An 18,824-nucleotide genomic window follows, 5' to 3' on the forward strand; every position below is an offset into this window, starting at 1 on the left:
GGGCTATAGTGCTGCTCCAGCTTTGTTAAAATCTCTTTACGCGTTGTGTCCTTTGGCTCGTCAGGCACACGCAGATTTACAAGGGTGTCATATAATGCCGGACCCGCCTCCCATAAGAAGATCACTTTCTTACATTCCAACACAGCCCGGTTCTGGACTGCATTGTCTGGAACTTCAATTATGTTATTTGCAGTGAAATACATTTCTAGCTGACCCACATATGCTTTAAAACGTTCCCGGTCGTGTCTATATTCTCCCAAATGTCCCAATACACCTGCGGGTGCTGCCATTTTAATCTCTAGCTGTTCACACCATGTGCTGTATTTTACCTCGGATTTTGTAGCTTTTTTCCAAAGACAGAAACTCTCTCTGTCGGCTGGCTGAATCCTTCATCAACAAAATTTAAGCTTTAAATCATCCGAAAAATCCCATCTCAGTTGCCAAATGTGATATATTCACAGAACACAGCACACACAGCTTCCTAACATGGCAGGCAGCTCTCTCGGAAGTCTCCAGAATTGCCTGGTTCTGTTTATTATTAACTCTGCAATTGCAGTACACAATACGTCCACATCCACAGTGTGGAGCTACAAACATTACAAGCTTACAGACATTACAATGGCCAATTGTTTAAAGGGTTTTAGCAGACCTCAGCAGCTGGTCCAGTATGTGGACAACCTGCTCCCGTTCACTGATCAGAGTGAGGACCACAGTCCACTGCTGGCAGAGCTGTTGGCGCTGCTAATGGAGGAAGGGTTCAAAGTAAACCCTAAGAAAGCACAGAGAGGCCTGCAGGAAGTCAAGTTCTTGGGACTGACTGTGCGAGCAGGGGAGAGGGCAATAGACGAGGCTAGGAGGAAGGTGGTGCAGAGCTTCCAGCACCCACCAATGTTACAGGGGTGAGATCCTTCCTTGGGTGACCGGTTACTGCAGGGATTTTATCGAGGACTATGCAGCTACCGCAGCCCCCCTACTCCGACTCTTGCAGAAGGGAGTCGATTGGGATGAGGGCTGTGAAGCTGCATTTGTCCAGTTAAAAAAGGGATCTGCAGACCGTGCCAGCCCTTGGGGCTATAGATGGGGATGAGGAGTTCTTCCTGGAGGTTGCAGCCAGCGGGGACAGTATAAGTGCAGTGCCGCTCCAGGAGCGGCACAGCCAGCTGAGGCCAGTGGTCTACTCCTCCAGGGTCCTCACTGACGTGGAGAGAGGATACTCAAATTGTGAACGGCATTTGCTTGCCACACACTGGGCCATAAAAAGGTCCTAGGTGTTCACAGGAGTATCCCCAATCACTCTTCTGACCCATCATACCCCCACCCAAATGCATCTGAATGGGAGAATCAAGGATGGGACAGCGACCCTCCTCCTGTCTCAGATTGATTTGCGGGTTAAAAGCCTCTCTGAGCCCAGGTTGGCAGCCAATATGATCTATGCAGAGGAGGTCCACAGGTGCTCTGTTGAAGGGGTTTGGGATGTCGACGTTGGTTTTTGGGCAGGGATACATCCCACAGGCTGCGAAATATATGTGGACGGCTTCAGCACGGTGTCTGTGGGGGTCAGACTCACAGACTGCGGGATTTATGATTCTAGGACAGGTATTGCCCTGGCTCTTAAACTCCCCAACTCTATGAGCGCCTAGCACGCCGAGCGTGCGTTGTGACCCACCCCGAGGAATTCCCAACCGCCTACACAATTTGTTCAGATAGTATGTTTACCTGCAATTCGTGTACGTAGTATCTGGCCATCTAGTCTCGTCGCGGATACACATCCGCTGATGGCAGGCCCCTGGTAACAAAACCACTGTTACAACAGATCATGGCCGCCTTAGGAGAAAGTAGTGAGGTATACATACTGAAGGTGAAGGCTCACTCTAAAATGGAGCCTCGAGCCAAGGGAAACTCACAGGCAGACCTGTTAGCTAAAGAAGGTGCTAGTATGGGTAGGTTTTGGGACCCGTACAGAGCAAACCCCATAGCAGCCGTCAGAGACAGGTCAGGGACACAAGGGAGCGCAGGGGTAGTTTTAGCCACAGATCTAAAAATGGTCCAGGCGCAGGATCCCGTCCTGAAAGCTGTCCTGTCCAGGCTAGCGAAAGGGGAGAAAGTCAAGGGTCCGTACGGCGCGGCAGACATTGCTGTACGGGAGGGCCTACGGTTTAAAAAGGACATCTGGGTAGTGCCACTGGATCACCGAAGGGAGTTCCTCCAACTGGCCCATGCGGGACCAGGATCGGGGCACCCCGGGCCTGAGACCACCTGGCAGAGGGTGGAACAGGCAGGGTGGTGGCCTGGGCTCAGGGAAGATGTCCGTGACTACTGTTCGGAGTGTCTGGTTTGCGCTGACCCCCAGAGAAGGAAAGTGTCCTTGGGACACATCAGGCGGGAAGAAGGACCATGGCAGTCGGTGCAAATCGACTCCATCGGGCCTCTACCCACCGCCCAGGGAGGTTTTAAATATTGCCTTGTCCTGGTTGATGTGTTTTCTAAGTGGGTAGAAGCCTTCCTGTGCCGTATGGCAACCGCTGTAGGGACAGCCAGCATTCTGGTGAGAGAGGTATTCTCTCGATGGGGACTCCCGCAGTACGTGGAGTCCGACCGAGGAAGCCATTTTACCAGCCAGGTAATGCAAGCGACCCTGAAGGTGCTTGGTGTGGAAGGTAAATGGCATGTCTCCCACAACCCCCAATCCTCAGGTCCAGTGGAGTGGCTAAATCGCACCATAAAGGAGAGACCGCGGAAAGAGACAGGTAATTCACCCCACAAGTGGGTGGAGGTCTTGCCTCTAGTTCTCATGGGAATCCGGGCCAGTCATTCAAAGAGTACAGGGTGCTCCCCACATGAGGACTAGCCGGGCCATGAGGACCCCCTCCCATGTGCCAGCCCCGGTCCTGACAGAAGCCCTGCTCAGGGAAGTCGGCCAGGACCGCTTTGTCAAGAATCTGTTTGAACACCTCAAGTCTCAGGAATGGGAGGTAGGGGACTTGGTCATGGTAAGGAACTACGCTGGGTAGGGGTATTTGAGCCACTGTACATGTGGCCCTACAGTATAGTAGATAAAGCTAGCCCCATGGTATATGCAGTCAAATTACCCCGCCGCACTAAATGGTTTCACATAAACCAACGTAAGCGGTTTAACCCTGAACGTACAGGCCAACACAAAACCCGGCCTGCTACAGGGAGCAGCACCACAGCTGGGGGCCAGCAGCCCACAGCCACAGTCTGTGAGAAGACCTCAGCAGCAATGGATCTCCCAATGGTGGAGGGGATCGCTATGACAAACTACATAGCCCCCAAGATTGCCGCAACGGTGGGCTGGAAACCAGGGACAGCCCCGGTAACCACAGCCAGCCCAAAAGTAAAGAAACTCCGGACCTCGAGGCTCAGGGTAAGATGACCCAAGGTCTCGGCATTTAAAAGGAGGAATGATAGATACAGGCTGAGGAAAAGGTTCAAGTTAAAAGGGACAGGGACTCAGAAAAGCACAGGTAGAAAGGGACAGTGTAGGGCGAGGGGCAGTGTACTGTATAACGGAAGAAATCCCACCTATGTTCTGGGATTCAAAGCCACCCGTAGCAGCCCCAGCTGGTACTGTGAGGAGAAGCCTCCATACCCCACGGCCCAGAACGCCATGCTCTCTGGTTCAGGCTCACCAGGACGTAACCTGGCTACCCAGGTAGGGTGATGCTGTAAATAATTACCCAGACCCCTTTTCCTCTTTAGTTTAAGCTAAGTTTCAGGATAAGTGGTGGGCCTGTTGTGTTTTGCTCTTGTTGCACTGGCCGAGCCTGAGGGTAATGCTCAAGGCAAGGCAATCCTTTCTATGTTCACTACAGGGAGCCTAATAAAATGAAAGGAATCCTGTTGCTATGGATGGCCCTGATGGAGACGTGTTCGGGACACCGAGGGGATACGGAGGAATCACTCGTCTTTGGGTGCTCCGGAGGGAAACTCCCGCGAGTGACCACAGGGAGCAGCTCGCCAGCCAAGGATGGGACCACAGTGTACCAGCGGGAGGGGAGATGGCCTGGATGGTTGGGGTCCCACTCGACGCGTTACTCCAGCCACGGTACATTTACCTATGGCGAAGCATCTGTCCCAGGCCCTTTGATACAGGTGACCACTGTCCGGATTTGTGTCACTGAAGGGAAGAAAGTGTGTTTGACTTGCGAGGAAAACATCCCTCTGGACTGATGGTGGTGGCTTTGGAAGCGAAGCCAGGACGTTAAGGACAAATTTGCGGATTGGGAGAGACTCAGTAATGATACCTATCGCACTATCACTGGAACTGAGGGGGGTGTAAGTGTATGCTGGGACAAGTGGTGGAAATATGAGGAGGGGATTTACCTTTGTATGTGGGGGTCTGTGCATGTATGTCCCGCGGGCGTGTCGGTTGCATTCAATAGGCGATGGCAGGATTCCTGGGAGGAATGGGATGGTATCAGAATTTGGATTCATGTGTCCTGCCAATACCCCCTGCCCCATATGCCACTGAGCTCCTGGTACAGACTAGGAAACCCATACCTACAGCTCCTCCAGTAAAGCCAGACTTAAACAAATGTCCTGCAGCTGCCCCAGGTCCAAGGAATGGGTTGGTGCTCGTGCCCACAGAGAAAACTTTATACCAGGGTGGACATGATGCTGTTACCTCTGTGATATTAAATCTGACAGAAGTCCACTTACCTGCTTGGTGTCCTCGAAAAACTGAACAACTGTACCAGACTCTGCTGAGTGACATGTTCCAGAGATTTTACGAGCTAGACTTTGGAGACATAAACATAGCAGACCTGTACAGCTACAGAGCACCAAGCATGGTATGAGCAGGAAGGAAAAGAAGGGATTTGGTAAACGAGTTGTTCACAACCTACAACACAGGTTCCTCAGTGATAAACAGCATGGATGATGTGCAACTGGCCCTGCAAATAAATGGGTTAAGAACATAAGAACATAAGAACATAAGAATTAGGAACAGGAGTAGGCCATCTAGCCCCTCGAGCCTGCTCCGCCATTCAACAAGATCATGGCTGATCTAGCCGTGGAGTCAGTTCCACTTACCCGCCCGTTCCCCGTAACCCTTAATTCCCTTACAGAAACAGTTGCGCAAAATCCTTGGGGAGGAAAGTACAGTGTTAGGCCCAAGCCTCCACGAAGACCAGGCCATGACTCTATATTTGAAGGAGATAATTTTAGAATTGGAAAAACACTCAAACGATAAATGTCTTGATCAGAGAGGACAGAAACATCTCTGATCAAGCAGCTCAAAATGAAGTGTGTGTGCTGTATGAGGCTTGGTTACTGAGTGAAGGCAGAAGCAACCTGGAAGACTTGAGGCAAGGTCAAGCCCCCTCCTGGATCAGTAACCAACACCCAGCAGCATTACACCCTTACAGTAACTCCTTGAGTCCATGCCAGCTTCGTGTAGCCTCTGAAGCCTATCCTGTACCTGTAGACTGGCAAATCAAATCATACAATCATGGGAATCATCGTAAGAATGCCAGTTATGGGTAGCTCACCGAAGCCAGCACCCATATACAGGGTTGAGAATGTTGGAGTCATTCACGGAGGGATGCATGTGAGGTTCGCAGCGGTCCCGCCCTATGTCATAAAATGGGAGCATGCTTTGACAGGTACAGACCTCTCTGGGTGCCGAAGCAGGGCTGCACAGGTAATACTGTGTCCCCAACATTTGAACACCTTTGCCAGGCTACAATGTGGTTTTAACACTGCTGGTGCTGAGCCCATAAACTGCACCATAGAGGTAATGGCACAAAGCCATGTTCCTCCACAGGCTGCTTGCATTAGGGAGTGGGACATATTGCGTCATCACGAGTGCACAGAGCTACTGGTACCACCAGCATGTGCAGTGTCCGGTGAGCTAGAGCAGCTTTTGTTTTAAACCATTTGTAGAGGTACAAGTGGCCCAGGAACGGATCACTCCCATCCCTGAACCTTCTACCATTCACATCACTGTGAAAAATAACATGTCACATTTGCAAGATTATGTTGCATACTTTGGTTACAAAATACCCCCACTCCCAGAACAGTTGACAGAATTACTGAAGATAACACAGTTATCAAAAAAGCATTTTTACACCCTGGAGCCAAAAGACACTTCAGGTGGGGACAGAGATCTCTCAGATAGAAGCCCCCTCTTGGTGGGACTTGGGCTTGAGTGTTGAAATCTCCCCTTGGATCAGGATTGAGTCCCATGTGTTGGTTATATGCCAGTTAATAATTGTCCTGTACCTCCTGTACACAGGGCGCAGAATGAGGCATAGGAGGCGTCGCAGACAACATTCCAGGGCATACCAGGAACCCTGGACCTTTGTAACCCTGCTATGTTTTCTGCATTTCTGTAAGGGGAAGGATGGGAATGTTTGGATGGAATGAAATGTGCAATACTTTGTAAAATAACCAGGTCACCTCTCCTGCAATTCTACAGGAGACTTTATCCAAGTATATAGTTGTGGTATAAAGTGTTTTAAGTTAAGAGCCTGCATGCAACCTGTAAAATTTAAAATGCTTGTATGAATGTATCTGTTTGATGTTTTAAAGTATGTTTCCTGGCAATGGAGGTCAGAGCCCATGGAAGCCCAGGAAAGGATGTGTTACATAGAAACATAGGAAATAGGTGCAGGAGTAGGCCATTTGGCCCTTCGAGCCTGCACCGCCATTCAATAAGATCATGGCGGATCATTCCCTCAGTACACCTTTCCTGCTTTCTTTCCATACCCCTTGATCCCTTTAGCCGTAAGGGCCATATCTAACTCCCTCTTGAATATATCTAACGAACTAGCATCAACAACTCTCTGAAGCAGGGAATTCCACAGGTTAACAACTCTCTGAGTGAAGAAGTTTCTCCTCATCACATTCCTAAATGGTCTGCCTCTTATCCTAAGGCTATGTCCCCTGGTTCTGGACTTCCCCAACATCGGGAACATTCTGCCCGCATCTAACCTGTCCAGTACCGTCAGAATCTTATATGTTTCTATGAGATCCCCTCTCATCCTTCTAAACTCCAGTGAATAAAGGCCCAGTTGATCCAGTCTCTCCTCTTATGACAGTCCAGCCATCCCTGGAATCAGTCTGGTGAACCTTCGCTGCACTCCCTCAATAGCAAGAACGTCCTTCCTCAGATTAGGAGACCAAAACTGAACACAATATTCCAGGTGAGGCCTCACAAAAGGTCCTGTACAACTGCAGTAATACCTCCCTGCACCTATACTCAAATCCCCTGGCTATTAAGGCCAACATACCATTTGCCTTCTCCACCGCCTGCTGTACCTGCATGCCAACTTTCAATGACTGATGAACCAAGACACCCAGGTCTCGTTGCACCTCCCCTTTTCCTAATCTGCCGCCATTCAGATAATATTCTGCCTTCATGTTTTTGCCCGCAAAATGGATAACCTCACATTTATCCATATTATACTGCATCTGCCATGCATTTGCCCACTCACCTAACCTGTCCAAACCATCCTGCAGCTTCCTGGCGTCTTCCTCTCAGCTCACACCACCAACCAGTTTAGTGTCATCTGCAAACTTGCCGATATTACACACAATTCCTTTATCTAAATCGTTAATGTATATTGTAAAGAGCTGGGGTCCCGGCACTGAGCCCTGCATCACTCCACTAGTCACTGCCTGCCATTCTGAAAAGGACCCGTTTATCCTGACTCTCTGCTTCCTGTCTGCCAACCAGTTCTCTATCCACATCAGTACATTACCCTCAATACCATGCACTTTGATTTTGCACACCAATCTCTTGTGCGGGACCTTGTCAAAAGCTTTTTGAAAGTCTAAATACACCACATCCACTGGTTCTCCCTTGTCCACTCTGCTAATTACATCCTCAAAAAATTCCAGAAGATTCGTCAAGCATGATTTCCCTTTCATAAATCCATGCTGACTTGGACCGATCCTGTCACTGCTTTCCAAATGCGCTGCTATTTCATCCTTAATGATTGATTCCAACATTTTCCCCACTACTGATGTCAGGCTAACCGGTCTATAATTACCCTTTTTCTCTCTCCTTCCCTTTTTAGAAAGTGATGTTACATTAGCTACCCTCCAGTCCACAGAAACTGATCCAGAGTCAATCGATTGTTGGAAAATGATCACCAATACATCCACTATTTCTAGGGCCACTTCCTTAAGTACTCTGGGATGCAGACTATCAGGCCTTATGGATTTATCGGCCTTCAATCCCATCAATTTCACTAACACAATTTCCCGCCTAATAAGGATACCCTTCAGTTCCTCCTTCTCACTAGACCCTCGGTCCCCTAGTACATTTGGAAGGTTATTTGTGTCTTCGTTCGTGAAGACAGAACCGAAGTAGTTGTTCAATTGGTCTGCCATTTCTTTGTTCCCCATTATAAATTCACCTGAATCCGATTGCAAGGGACCTACGTTTGTCTTCACTAATCTTTTTCTCTTCACATATTTATAGAAGCTTTTGCAGTCAGTTTTTATGTTCCCTGCATGCTTCCTCTCGTACTCTATTTTCCCTCTCTTAATTAAAACCTTAGTCCTCCTTGGTTGAATTCTAAATTTCCTGCCAGTCCTCAGGTTTGTTGCTTTTCCAGCCAATTTATATGCCTCTTCCTTGATTTTAACACTATCCTTAATTTCCCTTGTTAGCCACGGTTGAGCCACCTTCCCAGTTTTATTTTTACTCCAGAAAGGGATGTACAATTGCTGAAGTTCATCTATGTGATCTTTAAATGTTTGCCATTGCTTATCCACCGTCAACCCTTTAAGTGTCCTTTGCCAGTCTGTTCTAGTCAATTCATGCCTCATACCGTCGAAGTTACATTTCCTTAAGTTCAGGACCCTAGTTTCCGAATTAACTGTGTCACTCTCCATCTTAATAAAGAATTCTACCATATTATGGTCACTCTTCCCCAAGGGGCCTCGCACAACAAGATTGCTAATTTGTCCCTTCTCATTATACATCACCCTGTCTAGGAAAGCCAGTTCTCTAGTTGGTTCCTCGACATATTGGTCTAGAAAACCATTCCTAATACACTCCAGCAAATCCTCCTCCACCGCATTGCTACCAGTTTGGTTAGCACAATCAATATGTAGATTAAAGTCACCCATGATAACTGCTGTGCCTTTATTGCACACATCCCTTATTTCTTGTTTGATGCTGTCCCCAACCTCACTACTACTGTTTGGTGGTTTGTACAAAACTCCCACTAGCGTTTTCTGCCCTTTGGTATTCCGCAGCTCCACCCATACCGATTCTACATCGTCCAGGCTAATGTCCCTCCTTACTATTGCATTAATTTCCTCTTTAACCAGCAATGCCACCCGGCCTCCTTTTCCTCTCTGCCTATCCTTCCTAAATGTTGAATACGCCTGGATATTGAGTTCCCAGCCTTGGTCACCCTGGAGCCATGTCTCCGTGATGCCAATTACGTCATACCCGTTAACTGCTGTCTGCGCAGTTAATTCGTCCACCTTATTCCGAATACTCCTTGCATTGTGGCACAGAGCCTTCAGGCTTGCCTTTTTAAAATTTTGCTGTAATGTGGCCCTTTTTGTTTTTTCCCTTGGGTTTCTCTGCCCTCCACTTTTACTATTCTCCTTTCTATCTTTTGCTTCTGCCTCCATTTTATTACCCTCTGTCTCCCTGCATACGTTCCCATCCCCCAGCCATGTTAGTTTAACTCCTCCCCAACAGCACTAGCAAACACTCCCCCTAGGACATTGGTTCCGGTCCTGCCCAGGTGCAGACCATCCGGTTTGTACTGGTCCCACCTCCCCCAGAACCGTTTCCAATGTCCCAGGAATTTGAATCCCTCCCTTTTGCACCACTCCTCAAGCCACGTATTCATCTGAGCTATCCTGCGATTCCTACTCTGACTAGCATGTGGCACTGGTAGCTATCCTGAGATTACTACTTTTGAGGTCCTACTTTTTAATTTAGCTCCTAGCTTCCTAAATTCGTCTCGTAGGACCTTATCCCGTTTTTTACCTATATCGTTGGTACCTATATGCACCACGACAACTGGCTGTTCACCCTCCCTTTTCAGAATGTCCAGCACCCGATCCGAGACATCCTTGAACCTTGCACCAGGGAAGCAACATACCATCCTGGAGTCTCGGTTGCAGCCGCAGAAACGCCTATCTATTCCCCTTACAATTGAATCCCCTATCACTATAGCTCTCCCACTTTTTTTTCTGCCCTCCTGTGCAGCAGAGCCACCCACAGTGTTGCAGTAAGGCCCAAATTATCAACAGTCAGGCACTATGTATTTTTCCTTGTTGAAGGATTTTTTGAAAACCAAACCAGGTCAGAGCCCTATATCTAGGCTCCACCTTCTCCAGCAAGAGAGTGTTCGCGTCAGTGTTCGTGTGCGTGCCCAGGTGTTCGCAGTGTCTCCAGCATTTTCCTGGCGAGCAAAGGACTAACAAGCAAGCTCGCTCCAACCAAAGGGGGCCAAGTCAAAACGGCAACCGGGAGCGCGACACTCAGCTCGGTCAGCTGCAACCAGGCCCCGAACTCCACCATGGTCCAGCTTGGGATTAAAACCCAAGTGAGCCCATCGAAACCAACAGAGGAACTTGCCACCATATTATCAGGTCAGAGCTCTATATCTAGGCTCCACCTTCTCCAGCAATCGAGTGTTTGTGTGCGTGCCCAAGTATTCGCAGTGTCTCCAGCATCGACGATCGAGCAGACCACCCACCCTCTATGAGTGGTCAAATCAACCGGGGTCCTCAGCGGCAATAAAACTCTCCCGTCATTGGGAAACAAAGCCTACCATCCCTGAAGACAACATCTAAAGCTGCATTGGCAAGTATAATTCTGACCTTAAAGGTGTAGACCTAGATAGTGAGGTTTGGGTGTTGGGAGGTGGTTTGTTTTTGGTTTAGACAGATACACTGTAATTTTGTGTGTTCTTCTTCCTCCCTTCTAGCTCTGCCTGACCGTGATTGTTACATTGCATTAAAGTTTGGTAGTTTTCACTTGTCTGAAATAAAGTTTTGGTGCCTTCAATTTTCTAATAAACACCTTAGACTCATTCCAAACACACACTTGTCCGCCTTTTGCTTTATTACTTCTGTGATAAGTCCAGTGTCCAGAACCAGGGGTTAGCAGCACTTCGAAACTGCTCAGAGAAGTTCCCACAGGCCAGGCATAAGCTGTGGGGGCTCAAAGGTTGTAGTAAAACCCCCTACAGGTCAATGGACTGAACAGTGTTATTATATTATCTATAAAACGTGTCTGATTGGACTTCAATAGTGTAACGTCATATCAGCGGTAATTATATGCACAATTGTTTTGCATGTGTAGTGTATATGTGCAACCATTAAGATATAGGTTACTAAAAAAAATGTTGCCTCGCTGCACTGTACAACCTACATTTTCCAACCTGGCTACTTCGCTGTGCTCCCACCCTGTGGGTCCCAGGATTTGGTTTAGAGGAAAAGAACAAAGGGAATTTGCCTCTAGATGATGATTAGGGTTAAGGTACTGTAACTAGGGCAGCTGGCACATAAATAATGCATTTAAAATCTAAATTAAAGCGAATGACATTGAAGATTAACTTTAATTTTGATAAAGCTTTCTAAGGGACTGACTTGAAGTAATATTGGCCAGGATCATTCTGCTTGCATTAATTATGCCACTGCTTCTAGCTATTTTCAGAATAGCATACATTTGATACAATTACCGCAAAAATATCTTGCCGACGGATACGGCCTCGATATTGATGGGGAGGCGGAGAGGGTGCGGGGGAGGCCGAAGGCTTCCTTGACGGGTACGGGGAGGTACTCCTGCTCCTCCTGGCCCACAAAAGAGGGCTGAAAGAGCCGCTTACCTTGAGGACCCAGCAGCTCTTGCCTCGGTTCAGCTGGAGGAAATCCCAAAGCTCGGGCCTCCCCCTTGCTTCTTGTTAAATTTAAGTCGTAGTGCTGGTGATGTCACTAGACCCCGACTTTGGTGTGTGAATTAGGCCCCCACCTGCCTTTTGCGGGAGTCTCGTCCGTTTCCTGAATTACTACACCTTTAAATTTAAAGGGGCGGGAATGAGGTCTCGTTAACATCGGTCGGCTTGCCAAATCCTGATTTTTAAACCCTCTCCCTACCATCGGTGGGAGGGGGTGGGTTGGAATCGAGGCCAATAATTCTGAACCATTGTGTTTCAGCGAGTTGAATTGTCCCACAGTGTTACCTTTAATGTTCTGCTTATTTACCTCACATTTAAAAATAAACCCAAAGAAATATCCTTAACTTTAATACAACACTGTAATCTGCTCAAAACAGTGGCACATTTGTACATTTGATTTTGTAAGCATGAACTGGGGATTTGTACTGTGTTAGCTATAAACGCGATTTATGCTTTCAATATATTCTAATGTTACATGTTTCAAATGGAAAAAGTAATCCCTGCAATGAGGGTTTAGAGTTTAATAGTTATGTCGTGCAAATTCAAAAATGACTTCTCGCATAATGTCCAAACTAAAAACTGAATTTGAAAGCCGTTTAGCCCACACTGCTGCCAGCTAACAGCGAAACTATACTAGTAGTACAATTTCTCAACACTCATAGAAAAATAGAGAAGCACGTGAAATAATATTTCATTAAAAGCCTTCCCAAAACACATTCTGTATAGATTTTTGATTGATTATTGTTTATATACTGTCAGCCCCAAAGTGGCTCATCTCAGAATGCATCCATCATCATCATAGGCAGTCACTCGAAATCGAGGAAGACTTGCTTCCACTCTAAAAGTGAGTTCTCAGGTGACTGTACAGTTCAATATGGGAATTACAGTCTCTTTCACAGGTGGGACAGACAGTGGTTGAAGGAAAGGGTGGGTGGGGAGTCTGGTTTGTCGCACGCTCCTTCTGGTGTCTGCGCTTGGTTTCTGCATGCTCTCGGCGACGAGATTCGAGGTGCTCAGCGCCCTCCCGGATGCTTTTTCTCCACTAAGGGTGATCTTTGGCCGGGAATCGCTCTAAGTGGACCCCTGGCGCCGGTGGAGATGTTGCACTTTATCAAGAGACTTTGAGGCTGTCCTTGGAATGTTTCCTCTGCCCAACTACATCTCAGAATGACAAAACAGCTGAATTGCACAGTGGCCAAAGATGATTGTACAATTAATAGTCTTCTGTGCATTAATATACTTTTATTACATTTTTTAAAGAAAACAATGAGTTATACACTGAAAGAGTCTATTTACGTCATGCTGATTATTTTTTTAACTTTACCCAGCATGTTTCGCTTTGACTAATGCTGAGTGGAATTTAAAACTGAGATTTTTGGCTCGGAATTACAGTAATCACCCACACCTTGGAAATCAATTACTTGACAAGGTATCGCTCTGTTTAACCTGCTTCGCAACAGTCATGGAGTCATTTTCAAGTAATTTAGAAAGAAGTTTCCCTATTCCAACAGAAAATGTTTTTCAACTCAATGAGGTTGATTTTGTGCATAAAACTGAGTTTGAGTTTCATATAATTGCTTTGCTTCAGGGAGAAATGGTTACTATAAGGAGGGTGATTACCACTAAATGGATAAAAGAGTTAACCAACATGGAACAGAGTATTCGCTTTCACTGAACAAACATTGATGATTATAAGCAAGTATTTTTTTTTGCTGATATGGTGGTATTAGGTTTCTAATCCTCCAACACTCCAATCCAGTTTCCACCCCACTGCAGTACCGAAAAGGCTCTCATCAAAGTCACAAAAGACATCCTACGTGACTGGGACAAAGGTAAACTATCCCTCCTCTTCCTTCTCGACCTGTCCACAGCCTTTGACACGATTGCCCACTCTATCCTTCTCCAACATTGGGTGGGTTGGCACTCGCCTGGTTCCATTCTTATCTATCTGATCGTAGCCAGAGAATCACCTGAAAGGCTTCTCTTCCTGCGTCCACAACATTACCTCTGGTGTCCCCAAGGATCGATACTTGGCCTCTTCCTCTTCCTATTTCTCCTCTACAGGCTGCCCCTCGGGCGACATCACCGAAAACCCAGCTCTACTTCACCACCACTTCTCTCGACCCCTCCACTGTCTCTAAATTATCACACTGCTTGACTGACATCCAGTACTGACTAAGCAGATATTTCCTCCAACTAAATATTGGGAGGGTCCCCAACCGCCGACCGAGTCCATCCCTCTCCCTAGTATCTGTCTGAGTCTGAACCAGACTGTTCGCAACCTTGGTGTCATATTTGACCCTGAAATGTGCTTCCGGCCACATATTCGCAGCATAACTATAATCGCCTATTTCCACCTTCGTAACATTGCCTGTCTCCGCCCCTATATCAGCTCATCTGCTGCTGAAACTCTCATGCGTGCCTTTGTTACCTCTAGACTTTAATATTCCAACGCACTCCTGGCTGGTCTCCCACATTCTACCCTACGTAAACTTGAGGTCATCCAAAACATGACAGCCCGTGTCTTAACTCGCACCAAGTCCTGCTCACCCATCACCCCTGTGCTCGCTGACCTACATTGGCTCCTGGTTAAGCAATGCCTCGATTTCAAAATCCTCATCCTTGTTTACAAATCCCTCAGGCCTCACCACTCCCTATCTCCATAATCTCGTTAAGCCTCACAACCCCTCGAGATATCTGCTCTCCTCAAATTCTGCCCTCTTGAGCATCCCTGATTATAAATGTTCAACCATTGGCGGCTGCGCCTTTAGCTGCCTAGGCCTCAAGCTCTGCAAGTCCCTGCCTAAACTTCTCCGCCTCTCTACCGTTCTTTCCTCCTTTAAGCCACTCCTTAAAACCTACCTCTTTGATCAAGCTTTTGGTCATCTGCCGTAATTTCTTCTTATCCTGGCTCTGTCAAATTTATTTGTTTTGTCTTATAACAGCCTGTGATGCGCCTAATGACGTTTTACTATGTTAAAGGCGCTATATAAATACAAATTGTTGTTGTTATTTAAGAAGCTCCTTAAAACCGACCACTTTAATCAAGCTTTTGGCATCTGTCCTAATATAAGAATATAAGAACTTAAGAATTAGGAGCAGGAGTAGGCCATTCGGCTCCTCCAGCCCACTGCGTCATTCAGTGAGATTATGGCTGATCTTCTACCTCAACTCTAGTTTCCTGCACTCTCCCCCTATCCCTTGATTCCCTTAATATCCACAAATCTACTGATCTCTGTCTTGAATATACTCAAAGACTGTCTCCACAGCCCTCTGGGGTAGAGAATTCCAAAGATTCACCACCCTCTGAGTGAAGAAGTTTTTTCTCATCTCAGTCCTAAATGGCCGACTCCTTATTCTGAGACTGTGACTCCTGGTTTTAGACTCCTCAGCCAGAGGAAACATCCTCCCTGCATCTACCCTGTCAAACCTTGCAAGAATTTTTAATGTTTCAATGAGATCACCTCTCATTTTTCGATAGAATATAGGCCTAGTCTACTCAATCTCTCCTCATAGGACAATCCCCCCATCCCAGGAATCAATCTGGTGAACCTTTGTTGCACTCCCTCTATGGCAAGTATATCCTTCCTTAGGTAAGGAGACTAAAACGGTACACAATACTCCAAGTGTGGTCTCACCAGAGCCCTATATAATTGCAGTAAGATGTCTTTACCCTTCTACTCAAATCCTCTTGTAATAAAGGCAAACATACCATTTGCTTTCTTAATTGCTTGCTGTACCTGCATGTTAACTTTCAGTGAGTCGTGTACAAGGACATCCAGGTCCATCTGGATAACAACATTTCCCAATCTCTCACCATTTAAAGAATAATCTACTTTTCTATTTTTCCTACCAAAGTGGATAACTTCACATTTTTCCACATTAGATTCCATTTGCCATGTTCTTGCCCACTCACTTAGCCTGTCTATATCCTCTTGAAGTCTCTTTGCATCCTCCTCACAACTTACATTCCCACCTAGCAAACTTGGATATATGATATTTGGTCCCCTCATCCAAATCATTGATATAGATTATGAATAGCTTCAGCCCAAGCACCGATCCTTGCGGCACTAGTTACAACCTGCCAACCTGAAAATGACCCGTTTATTCCTACTCTCTGTTTTCTGTCCATTAACCAATCCTCAATCCATGCTAGCATATGACCCCCAATGCCATGAGTCCTAATTTTGTTTAATAACCTCTTGTGTGGCACCTTATCGAATGCTTCTGAAAATCCAAATACACCACATCTACTGGTCCCCCCTTATCTATTCTGCTAGTTCCAACATCAAAAATCTCTAACAGATTTGTCAAACATGATTTCCCTTTCATAATTACGTGTTGACTCTGTCCAATCCTATTATTCTTTTCTAAGTGACCTGTTACCACATCCTTAATAATAGATTCTAGTATTTTTCCTGCTACTGATGTCAGGCTAACTGGTCTGTTGTTACCCATTTTCTCTCTCCCTCCTTTCTTAAATAGAAAGTTTACATTAGCTACCTTCCTATCTGCAGGAACCATTCTAGAATCTATGGAATTTCAAAGATGACAACCAATGCATCGCTATCTCTATAGCCACCTCTATCAAAACCCTAGCATGTTGGACCATCATGTCCAGGGGATTTATCAGCTTTCAATCCCATTAATTTCTCACTACTATTTTTTTACTAATCCTAAATTCTTTCAGTTCCTCATTGTCGCTAGACCCCTGATACTCCACTATTTCCAGGAGGTTTTCCATTTCTTCTTCCATGAAGACAGACACAAAGTATTTGTTTAATTCCTCTGCCATTTCCTTATTCCCCATTATAATTTCTCCTGTCTCAACTTGTAGAAGAACAAAAGAAATAGGAGCAGGAGTAGACCATTTGATCCCTTGAGCCTGCTCCGCCATTTAATAAGGTCATGGCTGATCTGATCTTGGGCTCAGCTGCACTTCCCTGCCCGCTCCCGAGACTCTTCGCTCCCATATCGTTCAAAAATCTGTCTATCTCCACCTTAAATATAGTCAATATATCGCTAATCTTTTCCTTTTTACAGACCTATAGAAGCTTTTACCATCTGTTTTCATGTCTCTCGTTAATTTACTCTCATGTTCTATTTTCCCTTTCTTTATCAATTTCTTAGTCCGCCTTTACTAAATTCTAAAATCATACCACTCCTCAGGCTTACTGCTCTTTTTGGCAACATGATAAGCTTGTTGCTTTGATCTAGTACTATATTTAACTTCTCTTGTTAGCCACGGTTTGATCATTTTTCTTGTTGGGTTTTTGTGCCTTAAGAGAATGTATGGTTGTTGTAAATTATATATTCATTCTTTAAATGCTAGCCAATGCTTGTCTTCCATCATACCTTTAGTGTAGTTTCCTAATCTACCTTTGCAACTCTCCCCTCATAACTACGTAGTTTCCTTTGTTTAGATTTAAGACCCTCGTTTTGGATTTAACTAAATCACTTTCAAACTTAATATAAAATTCTATCATATTATTTGGCTCGATGTCAAATTTTGTTTTATAAAACTCCCGTGAAGCGCCTTGGGATGTTTTACTATTTTAAAGGCACTATATAAACACAAATTGTTGTTGTTATTATTTGTTAAAATGAAGATTTATAGAAAAAATAGATTTCTAAGCCTAGCAATGGCCATTGCTGATAATTGCAGATAAATGCTTTCAGTTTTCAAATCGTATTCTGTTCTCCACCATTTTGGGATAGGTATTAACAGCAGCGTTTAAAAATCAGCAAAACACAGGAAGATAAGAACATAAGGACATAAGAAATAGGAACAGGAGTAGGCCATACTGCCCCTCGAGCCTGCTCCACCATTCAATAAGATCATGGCTGATCTGATCATAGACTTAGCTCCACTTCCCTGCCCTCACACTTTCCAACATTAGACACCATCTGCCAAATTTTTGTCCACTCACTTAGCCTTTCTGTGTCCTTTTGCAGATTTTTTGTGTCTTCCTCACATATTGCTTTTCCTCCCATCTTTGTATCATCAGCAAACGTGGCTACGTTACAATCAGTCCCTTCTTCCAAGAATTTATATAGATTGTAAATAGTTGAGGTCCCAGCACTGATCCCTGCGGCACCCCACTAGTTACTGGTTGCCAATCAGAGAATGAACCATTTATCCCGACTCTCTGTTCTCTATTAGTTAGCCAATCCTCTGTCCATGCTAATATATTACTCCCAACCCCGTGAACTTTTATCTTGTGCAGTAACCTTTTATGTGCACCTTGTCAAATGCCTTATGGAAGTCCAAATACACCACATCCACTGGTTCCCCTTTATCGTTACATCCTCAAAGAACTCCAGCAAATTTGTTAAACATGACTTCCCCTTCATAAATCCATGCTGACTCTGCCTGACCAAATTTTGCTTTTCCAAATGTCCTGCTACTGCTTCTTTAATAATGGACTCCAACATTTTCCAAATCACAGATGTTAGGCTAACTGGTCTATATTTCCTGCTTTTTGTCTGCCTCCTTTTTTAAATAGGGGTGTTACATTTGCAGTTTTCCAATCTGCTGGGACCTCCCCAGAATCCAGGGAATTTTGGTAAATTACAACCAATGCATCCACAATCCCTACTGTTACTTCTCTTAAGACCCTAGGATGCAAGCGATCAGGTCCAGGGGATTTATCCTTTACCTTTACCTTTAGTCCCATTATCTTAGTGATTGTGATTGTGTTAGCTTCCTCGCCCCCCCGCTCCATAGCCCCTTGACTATTCACTGTTGGAATATTGTTAGTGCCCTCTATCATAAGGACTGATATAAAATATTTGTTCAGAGTATCTGTCATCTCTATGTTCCCCATTTCTAATTCCCCGGTCTCGTCCTCTAAGGGATCAACATTTACTTTAGCCACTCTTTTCCTTTTTATATACCTATAGAAACTCTTGCTGTCTGTTTTT

The sequence above is a fragment of the Pristiophorus japonicus genome, chromosome 3, assembly GCF_044704955.1.
Source record: "Pristiophorus japonicus isolate sPriJap1 chromosome 3, sPriJap1.hap1, whole genome shotgun sequence".
NCBI lineage: Eukaryota > Metazoa > Chordata > Chondrichthyes > Pristiophoridae > Pristiophorus > Pristiophorus japonicus.